The sequence below is a fragment of the Hyperolius riggenbachi genome, chromosome 2 (assembly GCF_040937935.1).
Source record: "Hyperolius riggenbachi isolate aHypRig1 chromosome 2, aHypRig1.pri, whole genome shotgun sequence".
Lineage (NCBI taxonomy): Eukaryota > Metazoa > Chordata > Amphibia > Anura > Hyperoliidae > Hyperolius > Hyperolius riggenbachi.
Window position 1 is genome coordinate 539,116,506 of NC_090647.1, and position 15,929 is coordinate 539,132,434.

Sequence of the window (15,929 nt, forward strand, 5' to 3'; positions counted from 1 at the left end):
TCATTACCTAAATGAACATGTTATAGTAATATCACTTACGGTATATAGAGGCCATAGCAAAATTAGTAAAGTGGTTTTATGTATTTGGTTGATGATTAAGTCCTAATTAGAGATAACTGCTAGAACTGGGCTTCTGACCTTTTATGCATGTATACTACTTATATTAGTATTGTTCTTTCTCACTGAGATTTAGAGTTTTTTCTATTTTCTTAAAGGACCACTATTGCAAAAAAATTGCAATGGGCAAACACTGACTAAATAATTTATAAATTAATATTGTAAAGAATAAACAATTTTATTCATTATGTCACTATGTTATTTTCACTACAGATCCTTTTTAAGCTGGGTACTGTATATAGATGTTGTTTAGCTCCAGTATAATATATATATATATATATATATATATATATATATATATATATATATATATATATATATATATATACACACATATATATATATATATATATATATATATATATATATATATGTGTGTATGTATGTATATATATATATATATATATATATATATATATATATATGTGTGTATGTATATACATTAGTTTATCCACTTGAGGACCGTGGGCTTTAACCCCCTTAAGGACCAGGCACTTTTTTTCCATTTCAGACCACCCCAGCTTTCACGGTTTATTGCTCACTCATACAACCTACCACCTAAATGAATTTTACCTCCTTTTCTTGTCACTAATAAAGCTTTCTTTTGGTGCTATTTGATTGCTGCTGCGATTTTTACTTTTTATTATATTCATCAAAAAAGACATGAATTTTGGCAAAAAAATGTTTTTTTTTAAATTTCTGTGCTGACATTTTTCAAATAAAGTAAAATTTCTGTATACATGCAGCGTGAAAAATGTGGACAAACATGTTTTTGATGAAAAAAAACCCATTCAGCCTATATTTATTGGTTTGGGTAAAAGTTATAGCATTTACAAACTATGGTGCAAAAAGTGAATTTTCCCATTTTCAAGCATCTATGACTTTTCTGACCCTCTGTCATGTTTCATGAGGGGCTAGAATTCCAGGATAGTATAAATACCCCCCAAATGACCCCATTTTGGAAAGAAGACATCCCAAAGTATTCACTGAGAGGCATAGTGAGTTCATAGAAGATATTATTTTTTGTCACAAGTAAGCGGGAAATGACACTTTGTGACAAAAAAAAAAAATTTCATTTCTTCTAACTTGCGACAAAAAAAATGAAATCTGCCACGGACTCACCATGCCACTCTCTGAATACCTTGAAGTGTCTACTTTCCAAAATGGGGTCATTTGTGGGGTGTGTTTACTGTCCTGGCATTTTGGGGGGTGCCTAATTGTAAGCACCCCTGTAAAGCCTAAAGGTGCTCATTGGACTTTGGACCCCTTAGCGCAGTTGGGCTGCAAAAAAGTGCCACACATGTGGTATTGCCGTACTCAGGAGAAGTAGTATAATGTGTTTTGAGGTGTATTTTTACACATACCCATGCTGGGTGGGAGAAATATCTCTGTAAATGACAATTTCTTGATTTTTTTTACACACAATTGTCCATTTACAGAGAGATTTCTCCCACCCAGCATTATATGTGTAAAAATACACCCCAAAACACATTGTACTACTTCTCCCGAGTACGGCGATACCACATGTGTGGCACTTTTTTGCACCCTAACTGAGCTAAGGGGCCCAAAGTCCAATGAGTACCTTTAGGATTTCACAGGTCATTTTTGTTTCAAGACTACTCCTCACGTTTTAGGGCCCCTAAAATGCCAGGGCAGTATAAGAACCCCACTAATGACCCCATTTTAGAAAGAAGACACCCCAAGGTATTCCGTTAGGAGTATGGTGAGTTCATAGAAGATTTTATTTTTGTCACAAGTTAGCGGAAATTGATTTTAATTGGTTTTTTTTCACAAAGTGTCATTTTCCGCCAACTTGTGACAAAAAAATAAAATCTTCTATGAACTCACCATAGTCCTAACAGAATACCTTTGGGTGTCTTCTTTCTAGAATGGGGTCATTTGTGGGGTTCCTATACTGCCCTGGCATTTTAGGGGCCCTAAACCGTGAGGAGTAGTCTTGAAACCAACAATGTCGCAAAATGACCTGTGAAATCCTAAAGGTACTCATTGGACTTTGGGCCCCTTAGCGCACTTAGGGTGTAAAAAAGTGCCACACATGTGGTACCGCCGTACTCAGGAGAAGTAGTATAATGTGTTTTGTGGTGTATTTTTACACATACCCATGCTGGGTGGGAGAAATCTCTCTGTAAATGACAATCTTTTGATTTTTTTACACACAATTGTCCATTTACAGAGAGATTTCTCCCACCCAGCATGGGTATGTGTAAAAATACACCCCAAAACACATTATACTACTTCTCCTGAGTACGGCGATACCACATGTGTGACACTTTTTTGCAGCCTAGGTGCGCTAAGGGGCCCAACGTCCTATTCACAGGTCATTTTGAGGCCTTTTTTTTGTAGACTACTCCTCACGGTTTAGGGCCCCTAAAATGCCAGGGCAGTATAGGAACCCCACAAGTGACCCCATTTTAGAAAGAAGACACCCCAAGGTATTCCGTTAGGAGTATGGTGAGTTCATAGAAGATTTAATTTTTTTTCACAAGTTAGTGAAAAATGACACTTTGTGAAAAAAAACAATAAAAATCAATTTCCACTAACTTTTGACAAAAAATAAAATCTTCTATGAACTCGTCATACACCTAACAGAATACCTTGGGGTGTCTTTTTTTCTAAAATGGGGTCACTTGTGGGGTTCCTATACCGCCCTGGCATTTTACGGGCCCAAAACCGTGAGTAGTCTGGAAACCAAATGTCTCAAAATGACTGTTCAGGGGTATAAGCATCTGAAAATTTTGATGACAGGTGGTCTATGAGGGGGCGAATTTTGTGGAACCGGTCATAAGCAGGGTGGCCTTTTAGATGACAGGTTGTATTGGGCCTGATCTGATGGATAGGAGTGCTAGGGGGTGACAGGAGGTGATTGATGGGTGTCTCAGGGGGTGGTTAGAGGGGAAAATAGATGCAATCAATGCACTGGGGAGGTGATCGGAAGGGGGTCTGAGGGGGATCTGAGGGTTTGGCCGAGTGATCAGGAGCCCACACGGGGCAAATTAGGGCCTGATCTGATGGGTAGGTGTGCTAGGGGGTGACAGGAGGTGATTGATGGGTGTCTCAAGGTGTGATTAGAGGGGGGAAATAGATGCAAGCAATGCACTGGCGAGGTGATCAGGGCTGGGGTCTGAGGGCGTTCTGAGGGTATGGGCGGGTGATTGAGTGCCCTAGGGGCAGATAGGGGTCTAATCTGATGGGTAGCAGTGACAGGGGGTGATTGATGGGTAATTAGTGGGTGTTTGGAGGAGAGAACAGATGTAAACACTGCACTTGGGAGGTGATCTGATGTCGGATCTGCGGGCGATCTATTGGTGTGGGTGGGTGATCAGATTGCCCGCAAGGGGCAGGTTAGGGGCTGATTGATGGGTGGCAGTGACAGGGGGTGATTGATGGGTGGCAGTGACAGGGGGTGATTGATGGGTGATCAGTGGGTTATTACAGGGAAGGACAGATGTAATTAATGCCCTGGCGAATTGATAAGGGGGGGTCTGAGGGCAATCTGAGCGTGTAGGCGGGTGATTGGGTGCCCGCAAGGGGCAGATTAGGGTCTGATCTGATGGGTAACAGTGACAGGTGGTGATAGGGGGTGATTGATGGGTAATTAGTGGGTGTTTAGAGGAGACAATAGATGTAAACACTGCGCTTGGGAGGTGATCTGATGTCGGATCTGCGGGCGATCTATTGGTGTGGGTGGGTGATCAGATTGCCCGCAAGGGGCAGGTTATGGGTGATTAGGGGGGTGATTGGGTGCAAACAGGGGTCTGGGGGGTGGGCAGGGGGGGGTCTGAGGGGTGCTGTGGGCGATCTGGGGCAGGGGGGGAGAAATCAGTGTGCTTGGGTGCGACATAGGGTGGCTGCAGCCTGCCCTGGTGGTCCCTCGATCACTGGGACCACCAGGGCAGGAGGCAGCCTGTATAATACACTTTGTAAACATTACAAAGTGTATTATACACTCTGTATGCGGCGATCGTCGGGTTAACATCCCGCCGGCGCTTCCGTATGGCCGGCGGGATGTTGCGGCGGGTGAGCGGAGACAGGCGCCGGCGGAGGATCGCGTCACGGATGACGCGATCGCTCCGCCCATGCTGAAATCGATTAACAATCTGTTTGCAGTAAAGGCAGCCATACGATCCCTCTCTGATCAGATTCGATCAGAGAGGGATCTATCTGTTGGTCGATCTGATGGCAAATCGACCAGTGTTTGGCAGCCTTAATATTGAGTTGGTCCACTTTGATCACAGCCAATATTCTTCTTGGCATGGACTTTACAAGATGCTGATACCGTTGCTGAGGAATGTTGGACCATGCTGACATAATGGCAGCTCTAAGTTGGGTCAGATTGGATGGTGGCGTTTCCAAGCTTTGAAGTGATCAATAGGATTGAGGTCAGGGGACTGAGCTGGCGATGGAAGCAGGTTAAACTCTGATTTATGTTCCTCAAGCCAGTTTGAGACCGATCGTGCATGGTGGCAAGAGCCCACAACAGGCGTTGTTTTCTATTTTTCTGTGATACCAAAGGCACTCTTGATGGTCTCCTGCTGCTAAAGCCCATCCTTTGCAAAGTCCGTCTTGTTGTGTATTGGGATATGCTTTGTGATGCACCTGCATTGAATTCAGCTGTACTTTGTCATGTTGTTGCCCTTCTGTTGCTGCGGACTATGCGTGCTTCTCGCCTTTCACCTCTCTCTTTCACCAGCTTATATATCTTATTGTTTCAAGTTTTTTTTTTTTTTCTCTCAACTGCCACTATCTAAACACCTAAGATACTGATGGGTGAGAAAATCCTAAAGCTGGCCATACACTAGGCCGATTCCCCGCCGATCGACAGCAGATTCGATCACTGGGATCAAATCTGCTGTCACATCGTTCAAGCTACACGCTAAATTACGATCTATTTCGTCCCGAAATGGATCGATCCCGGCGATCGCTCCGCGCGGGAAATTACCGTCGATCGCCCGCGGGTAAGGAGAGCGTTGCTAGCGGCGTTCGAGTGCCCGACGACCGAAGCAATACAGCTGCAATACATTACCTGCTCCGCCGGCGCGACTCCCCAGGTCTCCGCTGTCTTCTTCTCTGCGCTGGTCTGGTCTCCGGCAAGCTTCAGTTCTTCCTGCCCGGCAGGAAGTTTAAACAGTAGAGGGCGCTCTACTGTTTTAACTTCCTGCCGGGCAGGAAGAAGTGAAGCCTGCCGGAGACCAGACCAGACCAGAGCGGAGAAGAAGACCGCAGAGACCTGGGAAGTCGCGCCGGTGGAGCAGGTAATGTTTGCGGGGGGGGGGGGGGGGGGGGGGAGGGGGAGCGGCGGCAGCACCACCACCACAGATTGTGGACGGTTTCAGGCTGAAATCGATTCACAATCTGTTTGCAGTAAAGGCAATAGTGTTGGGCGAACAGTGTTCGCCACTGTTCGGGTTCTGCAGAACATCACCCTGTTCGGGTGATGTTCGAGTTCGGCCGAACACCTGACGGTGCTCGGCCAAACCGTTCGGCCACATGGCTGAACTAAGAGCGCATGGCCGAACGTTCCCCGAACGTTCGGCTAGCGCTGTGATTGGCCGAACGGGTCACGTGGTTCGGACCCGAACGCGCTCTGATTGGCCGAACGGTCACGTGGTTCGGGTAAATAAATACCCGAACCACGTCATATCTCCGCCATTTGTCTGTGGGTTTAGCTTTGGGTAGGCAGGCAGGGTAGTTCGCGCTCCAGCCACGCTAGCCAGGGTCCCCCCTGTCATTGTGTCACTGCTGGGAACAGTAGTACACCGCTTGCTCAGCCACACTATATAGCATTCTGTTTACTGCCACTCTGTGTACCTCGCTCAGCCACACTATATAGCATTCTGTTTACTGCCACTCTGTGTCTGCTGGGAATAGTAGTACACCGCTTGCTCAGCCACACTATATAGCATTCTGTTTACTGCCACTCTGTGTACCTCGCTCAGCCACACTATATAGCATTCTGTTTACTGCCACTCTGTGTCTGCTGGGAATAGTGGTACACCGCTCGCTCAGCCACACTATATAGCATTCTGTTCACTGTTCTGTGTCTGTTTGGAATAGTGGTACACCGCTCGCTCAGCCACACTATATAGCATTCTGTTTACTGTTCTGTGTCTGCTGGGAATAGTGGTACACCGCTCGCTCAGCCACACTATATAGCATTCTGTTTACTGTTCTGTGTCTGCTGGGAATAGTGGTACACCGCTCGCTCAGCCACACTATATAGCATTCTGTTTACTGTTCTGTGTCTGCTGGGAACAGTAGTACACCGCTCGCTCAGCCAGAGTATATAGCATTGTGTTTACTGCCACTCTGTGTACACCGCTCAGCCAGACTATATACCATTGTTTACTGACACTCTGTGTACACCGCTCAGCCAGACTATATACCATTGTTTACTGACACTCTGTGTACACCGCTCAGCCAGACTATATACCATTGTTTACTGCCACTCTGATTCTGCTGGGAACAGTAGTACACCGCTCGCTCAGCCAGACTATATAGCATTGTGTTTACTGCCACTCTGTGTACACCGCTCAGCCAGACTATATACCATTGTTTACTGACACTCTGTGTACACCGCTCAGCCAGACTATATACCATTGTTTACTGAAACTCTGTGTACACCGCTCAGCCAGACTATATACCATTGTTTACTGCCACTCTGATTCTGCTGGGAACAGTAGTACACCGCTCGCTCAGCCAGACTATATACCATTGTTTACTGACACTATATAGCAGACTATATAGCATTGTGTGTACACCGCTCAGCCAGACTATATACCATTGTTTACTGACACTCTGTGTACACCGCTCAGCCAGACTATATACCATTGTTTACTGCCACTCTGATTCTGCTGGGAACAGTAGTACACCGCTCGCTCAGCCAGACTATATACCATTGTTTACTGACACTCTGTGTACACCGCTCAGCCAGACTATATACCATTGTTTACTGCCACTCTGATTCTGCTGGGAACAGTAGTACACCGCTCGCTCAGCCAGACTATATACCATTGTTTACTGCCACTCTGATTCTGCTGGGAACAGTAGTACACCGCTCGCTCAGCCAGACTATATACCATTGTTTACTGACACTCTGTGTACACCGCTCAGCCAGACTATATACCATTGTTTACTGCCACTCTGATTCTGCTGGGAACAGTAGTACACCGCTCGCTCAGCCAGACTATATAGCATTGTGTTTACTGCCACTCTGTGTACACCGCTCAGCCACACTATATAGCATTGCGTACTCTGCCAGTCAGTGTGTATATTGCTGGGATCAGTAATACTCCACTCACCGTCAACCACTATATGAGCTCAACATGAGTTCCCCAGAGACCTCCGCTGTGAGCAGCACTCCCAACAACAGCAACAGCCAACGCCCCACGCAAGCTATAACATCCACCCCAGCAGCCAGTGGTCAGCAGCAGCCCTCCCCGGAGGAGAACGTTGTGTCCATCAGTCCGTCGCCAGAGCGATTAATGAGGGCTGCCATTGAGGAGATGATGGGGCCTGATGTGGAGGAGGAGGTCTGGCTCAGGCCAGCATCCCAAGTTAATGTTGAGGACGATGAGGGGTCTGTGTCTGGGGATGTTGGGGTGGCAGAGGTGGTGGGTGGGTCAGACTCAGGAGAAGAGTTGTATGATGAGGATGATGATCGGGACCATCTGTATGTGCCTCAGAGTCCGACCCCGGAAAACATGTTGTATCGTGTGTTTAGGTACTAAAATCTGCGTTCCCTCCCAGTAGTGTTGGGCGAACAGTGTTTGCCACTGTTTGGGTTCTGCAGAACATCACCCTGTTCGGGGTGACTATATAGCAGACTATATAGCATTGTGTTTAATGCCACTCTGTGTACACGGCTCAGCCACACTATATAGCATTGTGTTTACTTCCACTCTGTGTCTGCTGGGAACAGTAGTACACCGCTCACCCGCCACTGTATAGCATTGTGCTCTGTGTCACTGCTGACAATAGTGGTACACCGCTCACCCACCACTGTATAGCATTTCTGTACTGCCACTGTACTGCTGCCAGTCAGCGTGTACTTTAAGGATAAGTGAAATGAGGAAGAAATCCGGTGAAAGAGGGAGGGGCAAGGGAAGAGGTGTTTCCCCTGACGGTTCACGTACAGGCCACAGGGGAGCACCCAAGAAAACCCACTCAATACTGCCCATGTTGTCCAGGACAACAACCCTCACAGATCCAAAAGAACAGGACCAGATAATTACTTGGATGACCTCTCAAGCGTCCAGCAGTGGGTTAAGCAGCACCAGCACATCACGCACGAGGTCCGAGTCCTCAGCCAGTTAAAGTCTGGGCTTTCTTTGAAGACTGCACTGAGGATGTTACCATGGCGATTTGCAAGGTGTGCAAGACCCGCCTGAGCAGGGGGAAAAGTATTAACAACCTCTCCACCACCAGCATGAGCCGCCACATTCTATCCAAACATCCCACTCTGTGGGCAAACGCGGCAGGACAGGGTACCACCAGCAACACTGCCTCCCTTGGGTTCACCAGACTCACCACCAGACCCGCCTCAGCAGCAGCAGTAGCCCAGCCATTGCGTGGTTCACAACATTCACAAACATCAGACGATGCTGACACTGTCACTTTCCGGACTAGTGCTCTTGAGGTCTCCCAGTGTTCATCAAACACAACAACCAACAGCCCTTCGGTGTGCAGCGCTACGGTTGAGTTGTCTGTCTCTGAGATGTTTGAGCACAAGAGGAAATTGCCAGCAAATGACCCCCGGGCCGTGGCAGTAACAGCCAGCCAGCATAGCCAAGCTTCTGGCCTGCGAAATGCTGCCATATCGAGTGGTGGAGACAAACAGCTTCAAGGGCATGATGTCAGTGGCCATCCCACGTTACGTGGTTCCCAGCCGCTACCACTTTGCGCGCTCTGCAGTGCCTGAGTTGCATGAGCACGTGGTCAGCTAAATAACCCGAAGCTTGAAGAATGCCGTTGCCTGCAAGGTTCACCTCACCACTGACACCTGGACGAGTGCGTTCGGCCAGGGTCGATACATCTCCCTTACCGCGCACTGGGTGAACCTTGTGGAGCCTGGCAGCGATTCCTCACCTGCTACGGCGCGGGTGTTGCCCACGCCGCAAACAGCTGGATAACAACAGCAGCACCTACCTCTCTGACTCCTTCTCCTCCAACGCATCTCAAAGCTGTACCTCATCCGGAAATGCTAACCCAGCACCAGCAGCAGTAGGATCGTGGAAGCAGTGCAGCACAGCTGTTGGCATGCGTCAGCAAGCGTTGCTGAAGCTGATCTGCCTTGGGGATAAGCAGCACACAGGGGAGGAAATTTGGAGGGGAATAAAGGAACAGACGGATTTGTGGCTGGCACCGCTGGACCTGAAACCGGGCATGAAGCTAGACACCTGGCACGAACTGGCAATGTACGCAATAGAGGTGCTGGCTTGCCCGGCAGCCAGCGTTATGTCGGAACGCTGTTTCAGTGCTGCCGGAGGCATCATCACAGATCGGCGTATCCGCCTCTCCACAGAAAATGCAGACCGTCTGACTCAAATTAAAATGAATCAATCCTGGATTGGAAACGACTACGCAACACTCCTGGACCCCAACCAAGTAACATGACCGATGAACATCTGGGATGGTTTAGCGTTTCCGGTCCCTGTTTATTGAACCTCTCATCTGTATTACATTTATGACTGCATGGCGGCAAAAAGCATTGCTGCTATATCCGCACGCTTTTTGTCCTCATGCAAGGCCTGGGTTGTTGTGTCTCACAAAGCGTGGCTTTCTCCTCCTGCGCCTCATCCTGTTCCATCACGTGTGCTGCTGCTGCTGCTGCTGCTGCTGGGTTACCGTTGCCGGTCCCTGTTTATGGAACCTCTTATCTTTATTACATTTATGACTACATGGCGGTACAAAGCATGCTATCCGCACGCTTTTTGTCCTCATGCAAGGCCTGGGTTGTTGTGTCTCACAAAGCGTGGCCGTCTACCTCCTGCGCCTCCTCCTGTTCCATCACGTGTGCTGCTGCTGCTGCTGCTGCTGCTGGGTTACCGTTGCCGGTCCCTGTTTATGGAACCTCTTATCTTTATTACATTTATGACTACATGGCGGTACAAAGCATGCTATCCGCACGCTTTTTGTCCTCATGCAAGGCCTGGGTTGTTGTGTCTCACAAAGCGTGGCCTTCTCCTCCTGCGCCTCCTCCTGTTCCATCACGTGTGCTGCTGCTGCTGCTGCTGCTGGGTTAGCGTTGCCGCGTGGTCCCTGTTTATTGAACCTCTTATCTTTATTACATTTATGACTACATGGCGGTACAAAGCATGCTATCCGCACGCTTTTTGTCCTCATGCAAGGCCTGGGTTGTTGTGTCTCACAAAGCGTGGCCTTCTCCTCCTGCGCCTCCTCCTGTTCCATCACGTGTGCTGCTGCTGGGTTAGCGTTGCCGCGTGGTCCCTGTTTATTGAACCACTTATCTTTATTACATTTATGACTGCATGGTGGTACAAAGCATGCTATCCGCACGCTTCTTGTCCTCATGCAAGGCCTGGGTTGTTGTGTCTCAAAGCGTGGCCTTCTCCTCCTGCGCCACCCTCCTCCTGTTCCATCACGTGTGCTGCTGCTGGGTTAGCATTACCGGTCCCTTTTCCTGGAACCTCTTATATGTATTACATTTATGACTGCATGCCGACAAAAAGCATGTTACCTGTGCAAAGAAAACAGACATTTCCCGCATTTAAAAGACAGTTTTCCCTTTGAAACTTTAAAATCGATTTTCTCAAAAACTATAAGCTCTTTTTGCTAAATTTTTTTTCCTCTTGTACCCACTCCCAAGGTGCACATACCCTGTAAATTTGGGGTATGTAGCATGTAAGGAGGCTTTACAAACCACAAAAGTTCGGGTCCCCATTGACTTCCATTATGTTCGGAGTTCGGGTCGAACACCCGAACATCGCGGCCATGTTCGGCCTGTTCGGCCCGAACCCGAACATCTAGATGTTCGCCCAACACTAAAAGGCAACCATACGATCCCTCTCTGATCAGATTCGATCAGAGAGGGATCTATCTGTTGGTCGAATCTGATGGCACATCGACCAGTGTATGGCTACCTTAAGAGTCGTCGTTTCGGAGATGCTAGCACCAGCTCCTCAAATGCTAGGTACACACCATACACTTTTCTGTTAGATTTACCTGCCAGATCGATTTTTTTCAACATATTAGAAAAAATCTATCTAGCAGTTAAATCTAACAGATAATTGTATGGTGTGTACCTAGCATTACACCTAGGACCATTCCTTGTTAAAAGAGAAACTCCGACCAAGAATTGAACTTTATCCCAATCAGTAGTTGATACCCCCTTTTACATGAGAAATCTATTCCTTTTCACAAACAGACCACCAGGGGACGCTGTATGGCTGATATTGTGGTGAAATCCCTCCCACAAAGAAATTCTGAGTACATACTCTTGGCAGTTTCCTGTCTGTGAAGCTTGTTGCATTGTGGGAAATGGCTGTTTACAGCTGTTTCCAACTGCCAAAAAAGCATGCAGCAGCTACATCACCTGCCAACAGTAAAAATGTCACCATGTAATAAATGACAGAATGTAAATCAGGGAGAGGAAAGATTTTACAATGGGCAATCACTAACTAAATCATTTATACATAATTATTGTAAAAATGAAGCACTTTTTTATTACATTATTTTCACTGGAGTTCCTCAACTTAAATCTTTCATCTTACCCATTTTGACATTATCTTCCATGATAACTACGTCGTCCGAAGCTGAGTGTTCCTTGTATAAGCAACTGTGCGTTGTTACGTCACTCTACCTGTTGGACTGGTTAACGGTCAAATAAGAGGTGTCTCTAATATTTTGGCCACTCGGTGTACATATTGTATAGATCAGGGTGGAATCTGGATAGGTGCCTTACAATGGATCAGGCAGGTTGCTCTATAAACTATTATGTATATAATCCATCAGGAAGGGTGATCTATGCACTGTGCTGTATATTATTGATCAGGTATTGTGATCTATGCACTATAATGTATATAATGGATCAGGCAGGGTGATCTATGCAGTGGTGTATATGGAACAGGAAGGGTGAGCTATGCACTATAATGTATATAATGGATCAGGTAGGGTGATCTGTGCTCTATAATGTATATAATGGATCAGGCAGGGTGATCTGTGCTCTATAATGTATATAATGAATCAGGCAGGGTGATCTGTTCTCTATAATGTATATAATGGATCAGGCAGGGTGATCTGTGCTCTATAATGTATATAATGGATAAGGCAGGGTGATCTGTGCTCTATAATGTATATAATGGATAAGGCAGGGTGATCTGTGCTCTATAATGTATATAATGGATAAGGCAGGGTGATCTGTGCTCTATAATGTATATAATGGATCAGGCAGGGTGATCTATGCACTATAATGTATATAATGGATCAGGCAGGGTGATCTGTGCACTATAATGTATATAGTTGATCAGACAGGTTGATCTATGCACTATAATGTATATAATGGATCAGGCAGGGTGATCTGTGCTCTATAATGTATATAATGGATCAGGCAGGGTGATCTATGCACTATAATGTATATAATAGATCAGGCAGGGTGATCTGTGCACTATAAAGTATATAACTTGCCTAGTCTCCATGCTCCATCCAGTGACTGACTAAGCATTACCTGGTTCTCATACTGTGCTGTGTGCTCTGGTTTTCTTGTATTCCGGTATTGTCATTTTGCTGTATGTCACCCCTAAATATTGTCTGTAACCTAAACTAATGTCCAGCGCTGCGTAATATGTTGGCACTTTATAAATACAATAAATAAATAATAAATAATTGATCAGACAGGGTGATCTATGCACTATAATGTATATAAGGATCAGGCAGGGTGATCTATGGACTATATCGTATATAATTGATCAAGCAGGGTGATCTATGGACTATAATGTATATAATAGATCAGGCAGGGTGATCTATGCACTATAATGCAAATAAGGCCCCGTTCACATCACAAACACGGATGGCCACGCATGCGGAACGCAAGCCATCCGCGTTTGTGTGCGTTGCGTGGCTGATCCCATCACTGAAAAGTGAATGGGACAGCCACGCGTTTTTCACAGGGTGATCTATGCACTATAACGTATATAATGGATAAGGCAGGGTGATCTGTGCACTGTGATGTGTATAATTGATTAGACAGGGTGATCTATGCTCTATAACGTATATAATTGATTAGGCATGTTGATCTATGCACTATCATGCAGCTAATTCATGAGGCCAGGTGATCTATGCTCTATAACGTATATAATGGATCAGGCAGGGTGATCTATGCACTATAACATATATAATGGATCAGGCAGGGTGATCTATGCACTATAACATATATAATGGATCAGGCAGGGTGATCTATGCACTATAACGTATATAATTGATTAGGCATGTTGATCTATGCACTATCATGCAGATAATTGATGAGGCAGGGTGATCTGTGCACTGTGCTGTATATCTGGGCGGCTGGCTCAGCCAGGCTGAGCTGCAATTAGTGTTGTCCGGATCATGAACGATTCGGATCTTTGATCCGAATCTATTTTATGAGTCGATCATCCGAATCATCAAAATGAGTGATTCGGATCGCAAAAGGGGCGGGGCCAGGAGCGACACGCCCCTTCTCAGCGGGCAGCGGGGTCCTGGAAGCAGGAATCGCTCTGTTGGAAGGGAGGCAGCCTTGCAGGGAGACAGGTAGATGAGAGAGAGGGGACATCGGTGCCACTGCCAGATATGTGTAGAGCACACATACTGGCTATAACGTGCTGCCCATTATAGGCTGCCTGTTCCGTAGTGCTGCACAGTGATCACATTGGAAGCTTTTGGCTCAGCACAGCTCAGTAACTTTGCAGACACTGTGATTGAAAGGCAATATAATCCTCCTGCACTCGGCACTAAACAGCTGCACTTATCTTCTGGGAATGCTTTCTTTCACTGTGTGACGTTTGCATGTGAAAGTGTACAGATGAACATATAGGTGAAATATATGTAAAGCATATGACTTCAGCATGTGGGTATTACGTGCAAACATTTCTGCTCTCTGCTCGTCCCTCCTCCCTTCTCTGTCCACTCCCTGCCCTCTGTCCATCTTCTCCCCTTCTCTGTGTGTCCACTCCCCTCCCCTTCTCCTGTCCACAGACCTGTCCTGCTGTTCATTTCACCCCCGAATGCTGCCGGTAGTAAAATGATCCGAGATTCGGATCAAAGATCCGGATCTCTTCAATGATCCGATTCGAATCATCCGGATCATTGAAAAGATCCGAACTTCCCATCTCTAGCTGCAATCAGTGCAGTTGTCAGGAACTGGCTGCTGGGCAGAGTGCGGGCGGGTGGAGAGGGGGGAGGTGGGCGGTACCACTGGTCACAGGAGCAGGGGGGGAGCGCTAGCAGATAGGAGTGGAATGTTCCTCTGGAGAGAGAGAAAGGAAGAGTACAGGCAGGCGGGTGGGCGGCCCCTTATTAGCGAAGGGCGTGTCTACGGACTCTCGCCGAACTCCCTTTAGCTGTGAAATAGAGGGGGCGTGCTTCTCTCGCCGCTGTGGGCGTGTCGGCCGTGTCAGACGAAGCGGCGCTGAGAATGTCGGGGCGTGTCCCGGCGCGCGGATGGGGGGAGGGGGCGTGTCCGGGCGAGCGGAGGGGAGGAGGCGTGTCCCGGCTGCACGGCGCGAGGGGAGGAGGAAGGCACCATTTGCAGGAGCCGGAAAGGGGGAGGGCAGGAGAAGGTGCTGCTGCTATCGCTGAGGAAAGAGAGAGAGCGGAGGAAAGACAATGGAGCAGTCTGTGTGCGGCTGCGGGAGGTTCCAGCTGCTCGGGCCGCACTGCTGCCGGCTGTGAGGAGAGGGGGAGCCCCGGAGATCGCGTCACACTTCACCTCCCCTCCCCCCTCTTGTCTCCCCGGATCACCCAGCACCCCCCCCCCCCCCCCCTCCACACGCGGGATCGCCTCGTCCTCCTGCTGCTGCTGCCGGTGAGTGACGGGACTGGCCGTACATCCGGGGGAGCCAGGCGGGAGGCCTCAGGCCTAGTGCGTGCGGGAGAGGCCTGCGGTGTGTGCGGGAGCCCGGCCTGCGGGAGAGCGGGGCCTGCTGTGTGCGCTGCGGCCTGAGGGGAGAGCATAGAGAGCCCAATGCTGTGTGTGTGTGTGTGTCTGTGGAGAGGATAGCCACTGCTGTGTGTGTCTGTGGATAGCCACTACTGTGTGTGTCTGTGGATAGCCACTACTGTGTGTGTGGGGAGAGGAGGATAGCCACTGCTGTGTGTGTCTGTGGATAGCCACTGCTGTGTGTGTCTGTGGGGAGAGGAGGATAGCCACTGCTGTGTGTGTGTCTTTGGAGAGGAGGATAGCCACTGCTGTGTGTGTGTCTGTGGAGAGGAGGATAGCCACTACTGTGTGTGTGTGTCTGTGGAGAGGAGGATAGCCACTGCTGTGTGTGTGTGTGTGTGTCTGTGGAGAGGAGGATAGCCACTGCTGTGTGTGTGTCTGTGGAGAGGAGCATAGCCACTGCTGTGTGTGTGTGTCTGCGGAGAGGAGCATAGCCACTGCTGTGTGTGTGTCTGTGGGGAGAGGAGGATAGCCACTGCTGTGTGTGTGTCTTTGGAGAGGAGGATAGCCACTGCTGTGTGTGTGTGTGTCTGTGGAGAGGAGGATAGCCACTACTGTGTGTGTGTGTGTCTGTGGAGAGGAGGATAGCCACTGCTGTGTGTGTGTGTGTGTGTGTCTGTGGAGAGGAGGATAGCCACTG

The 15,929-nt window shown here is 47.9% G+C and overlaps 1 protein-coding gene across 4 annotated transcripts in view; it reads left to right on the top strand.

The window, feature by feature from the left end:
• The window catches only part of BCL9 (BCL9 transcription coactivator), a 360,097-nt gene that overhangs the window by 212,932 nt on the left and 131,236 nt on the right, over positions 1 to 15,929 (top strand). For 3 of the 4 annotated variants that reach the window (XM_068270729.1, XM_068270731.1, XM_068270732.1), the window contains exon 1: positions 14,853 to 15,154. The exons of the other annotated variant lie outside the window; for it this stretch is intronic. The gene's annotated coding sequence lies outside the window, so the exon portion shown is untranslated. Of the gene's footprint in view, positions 1 to 14,852; positions 15,155 to 15,929 lie in introns of those variants that run through there. 4 annotated transcript variants of the gene reach the window in all.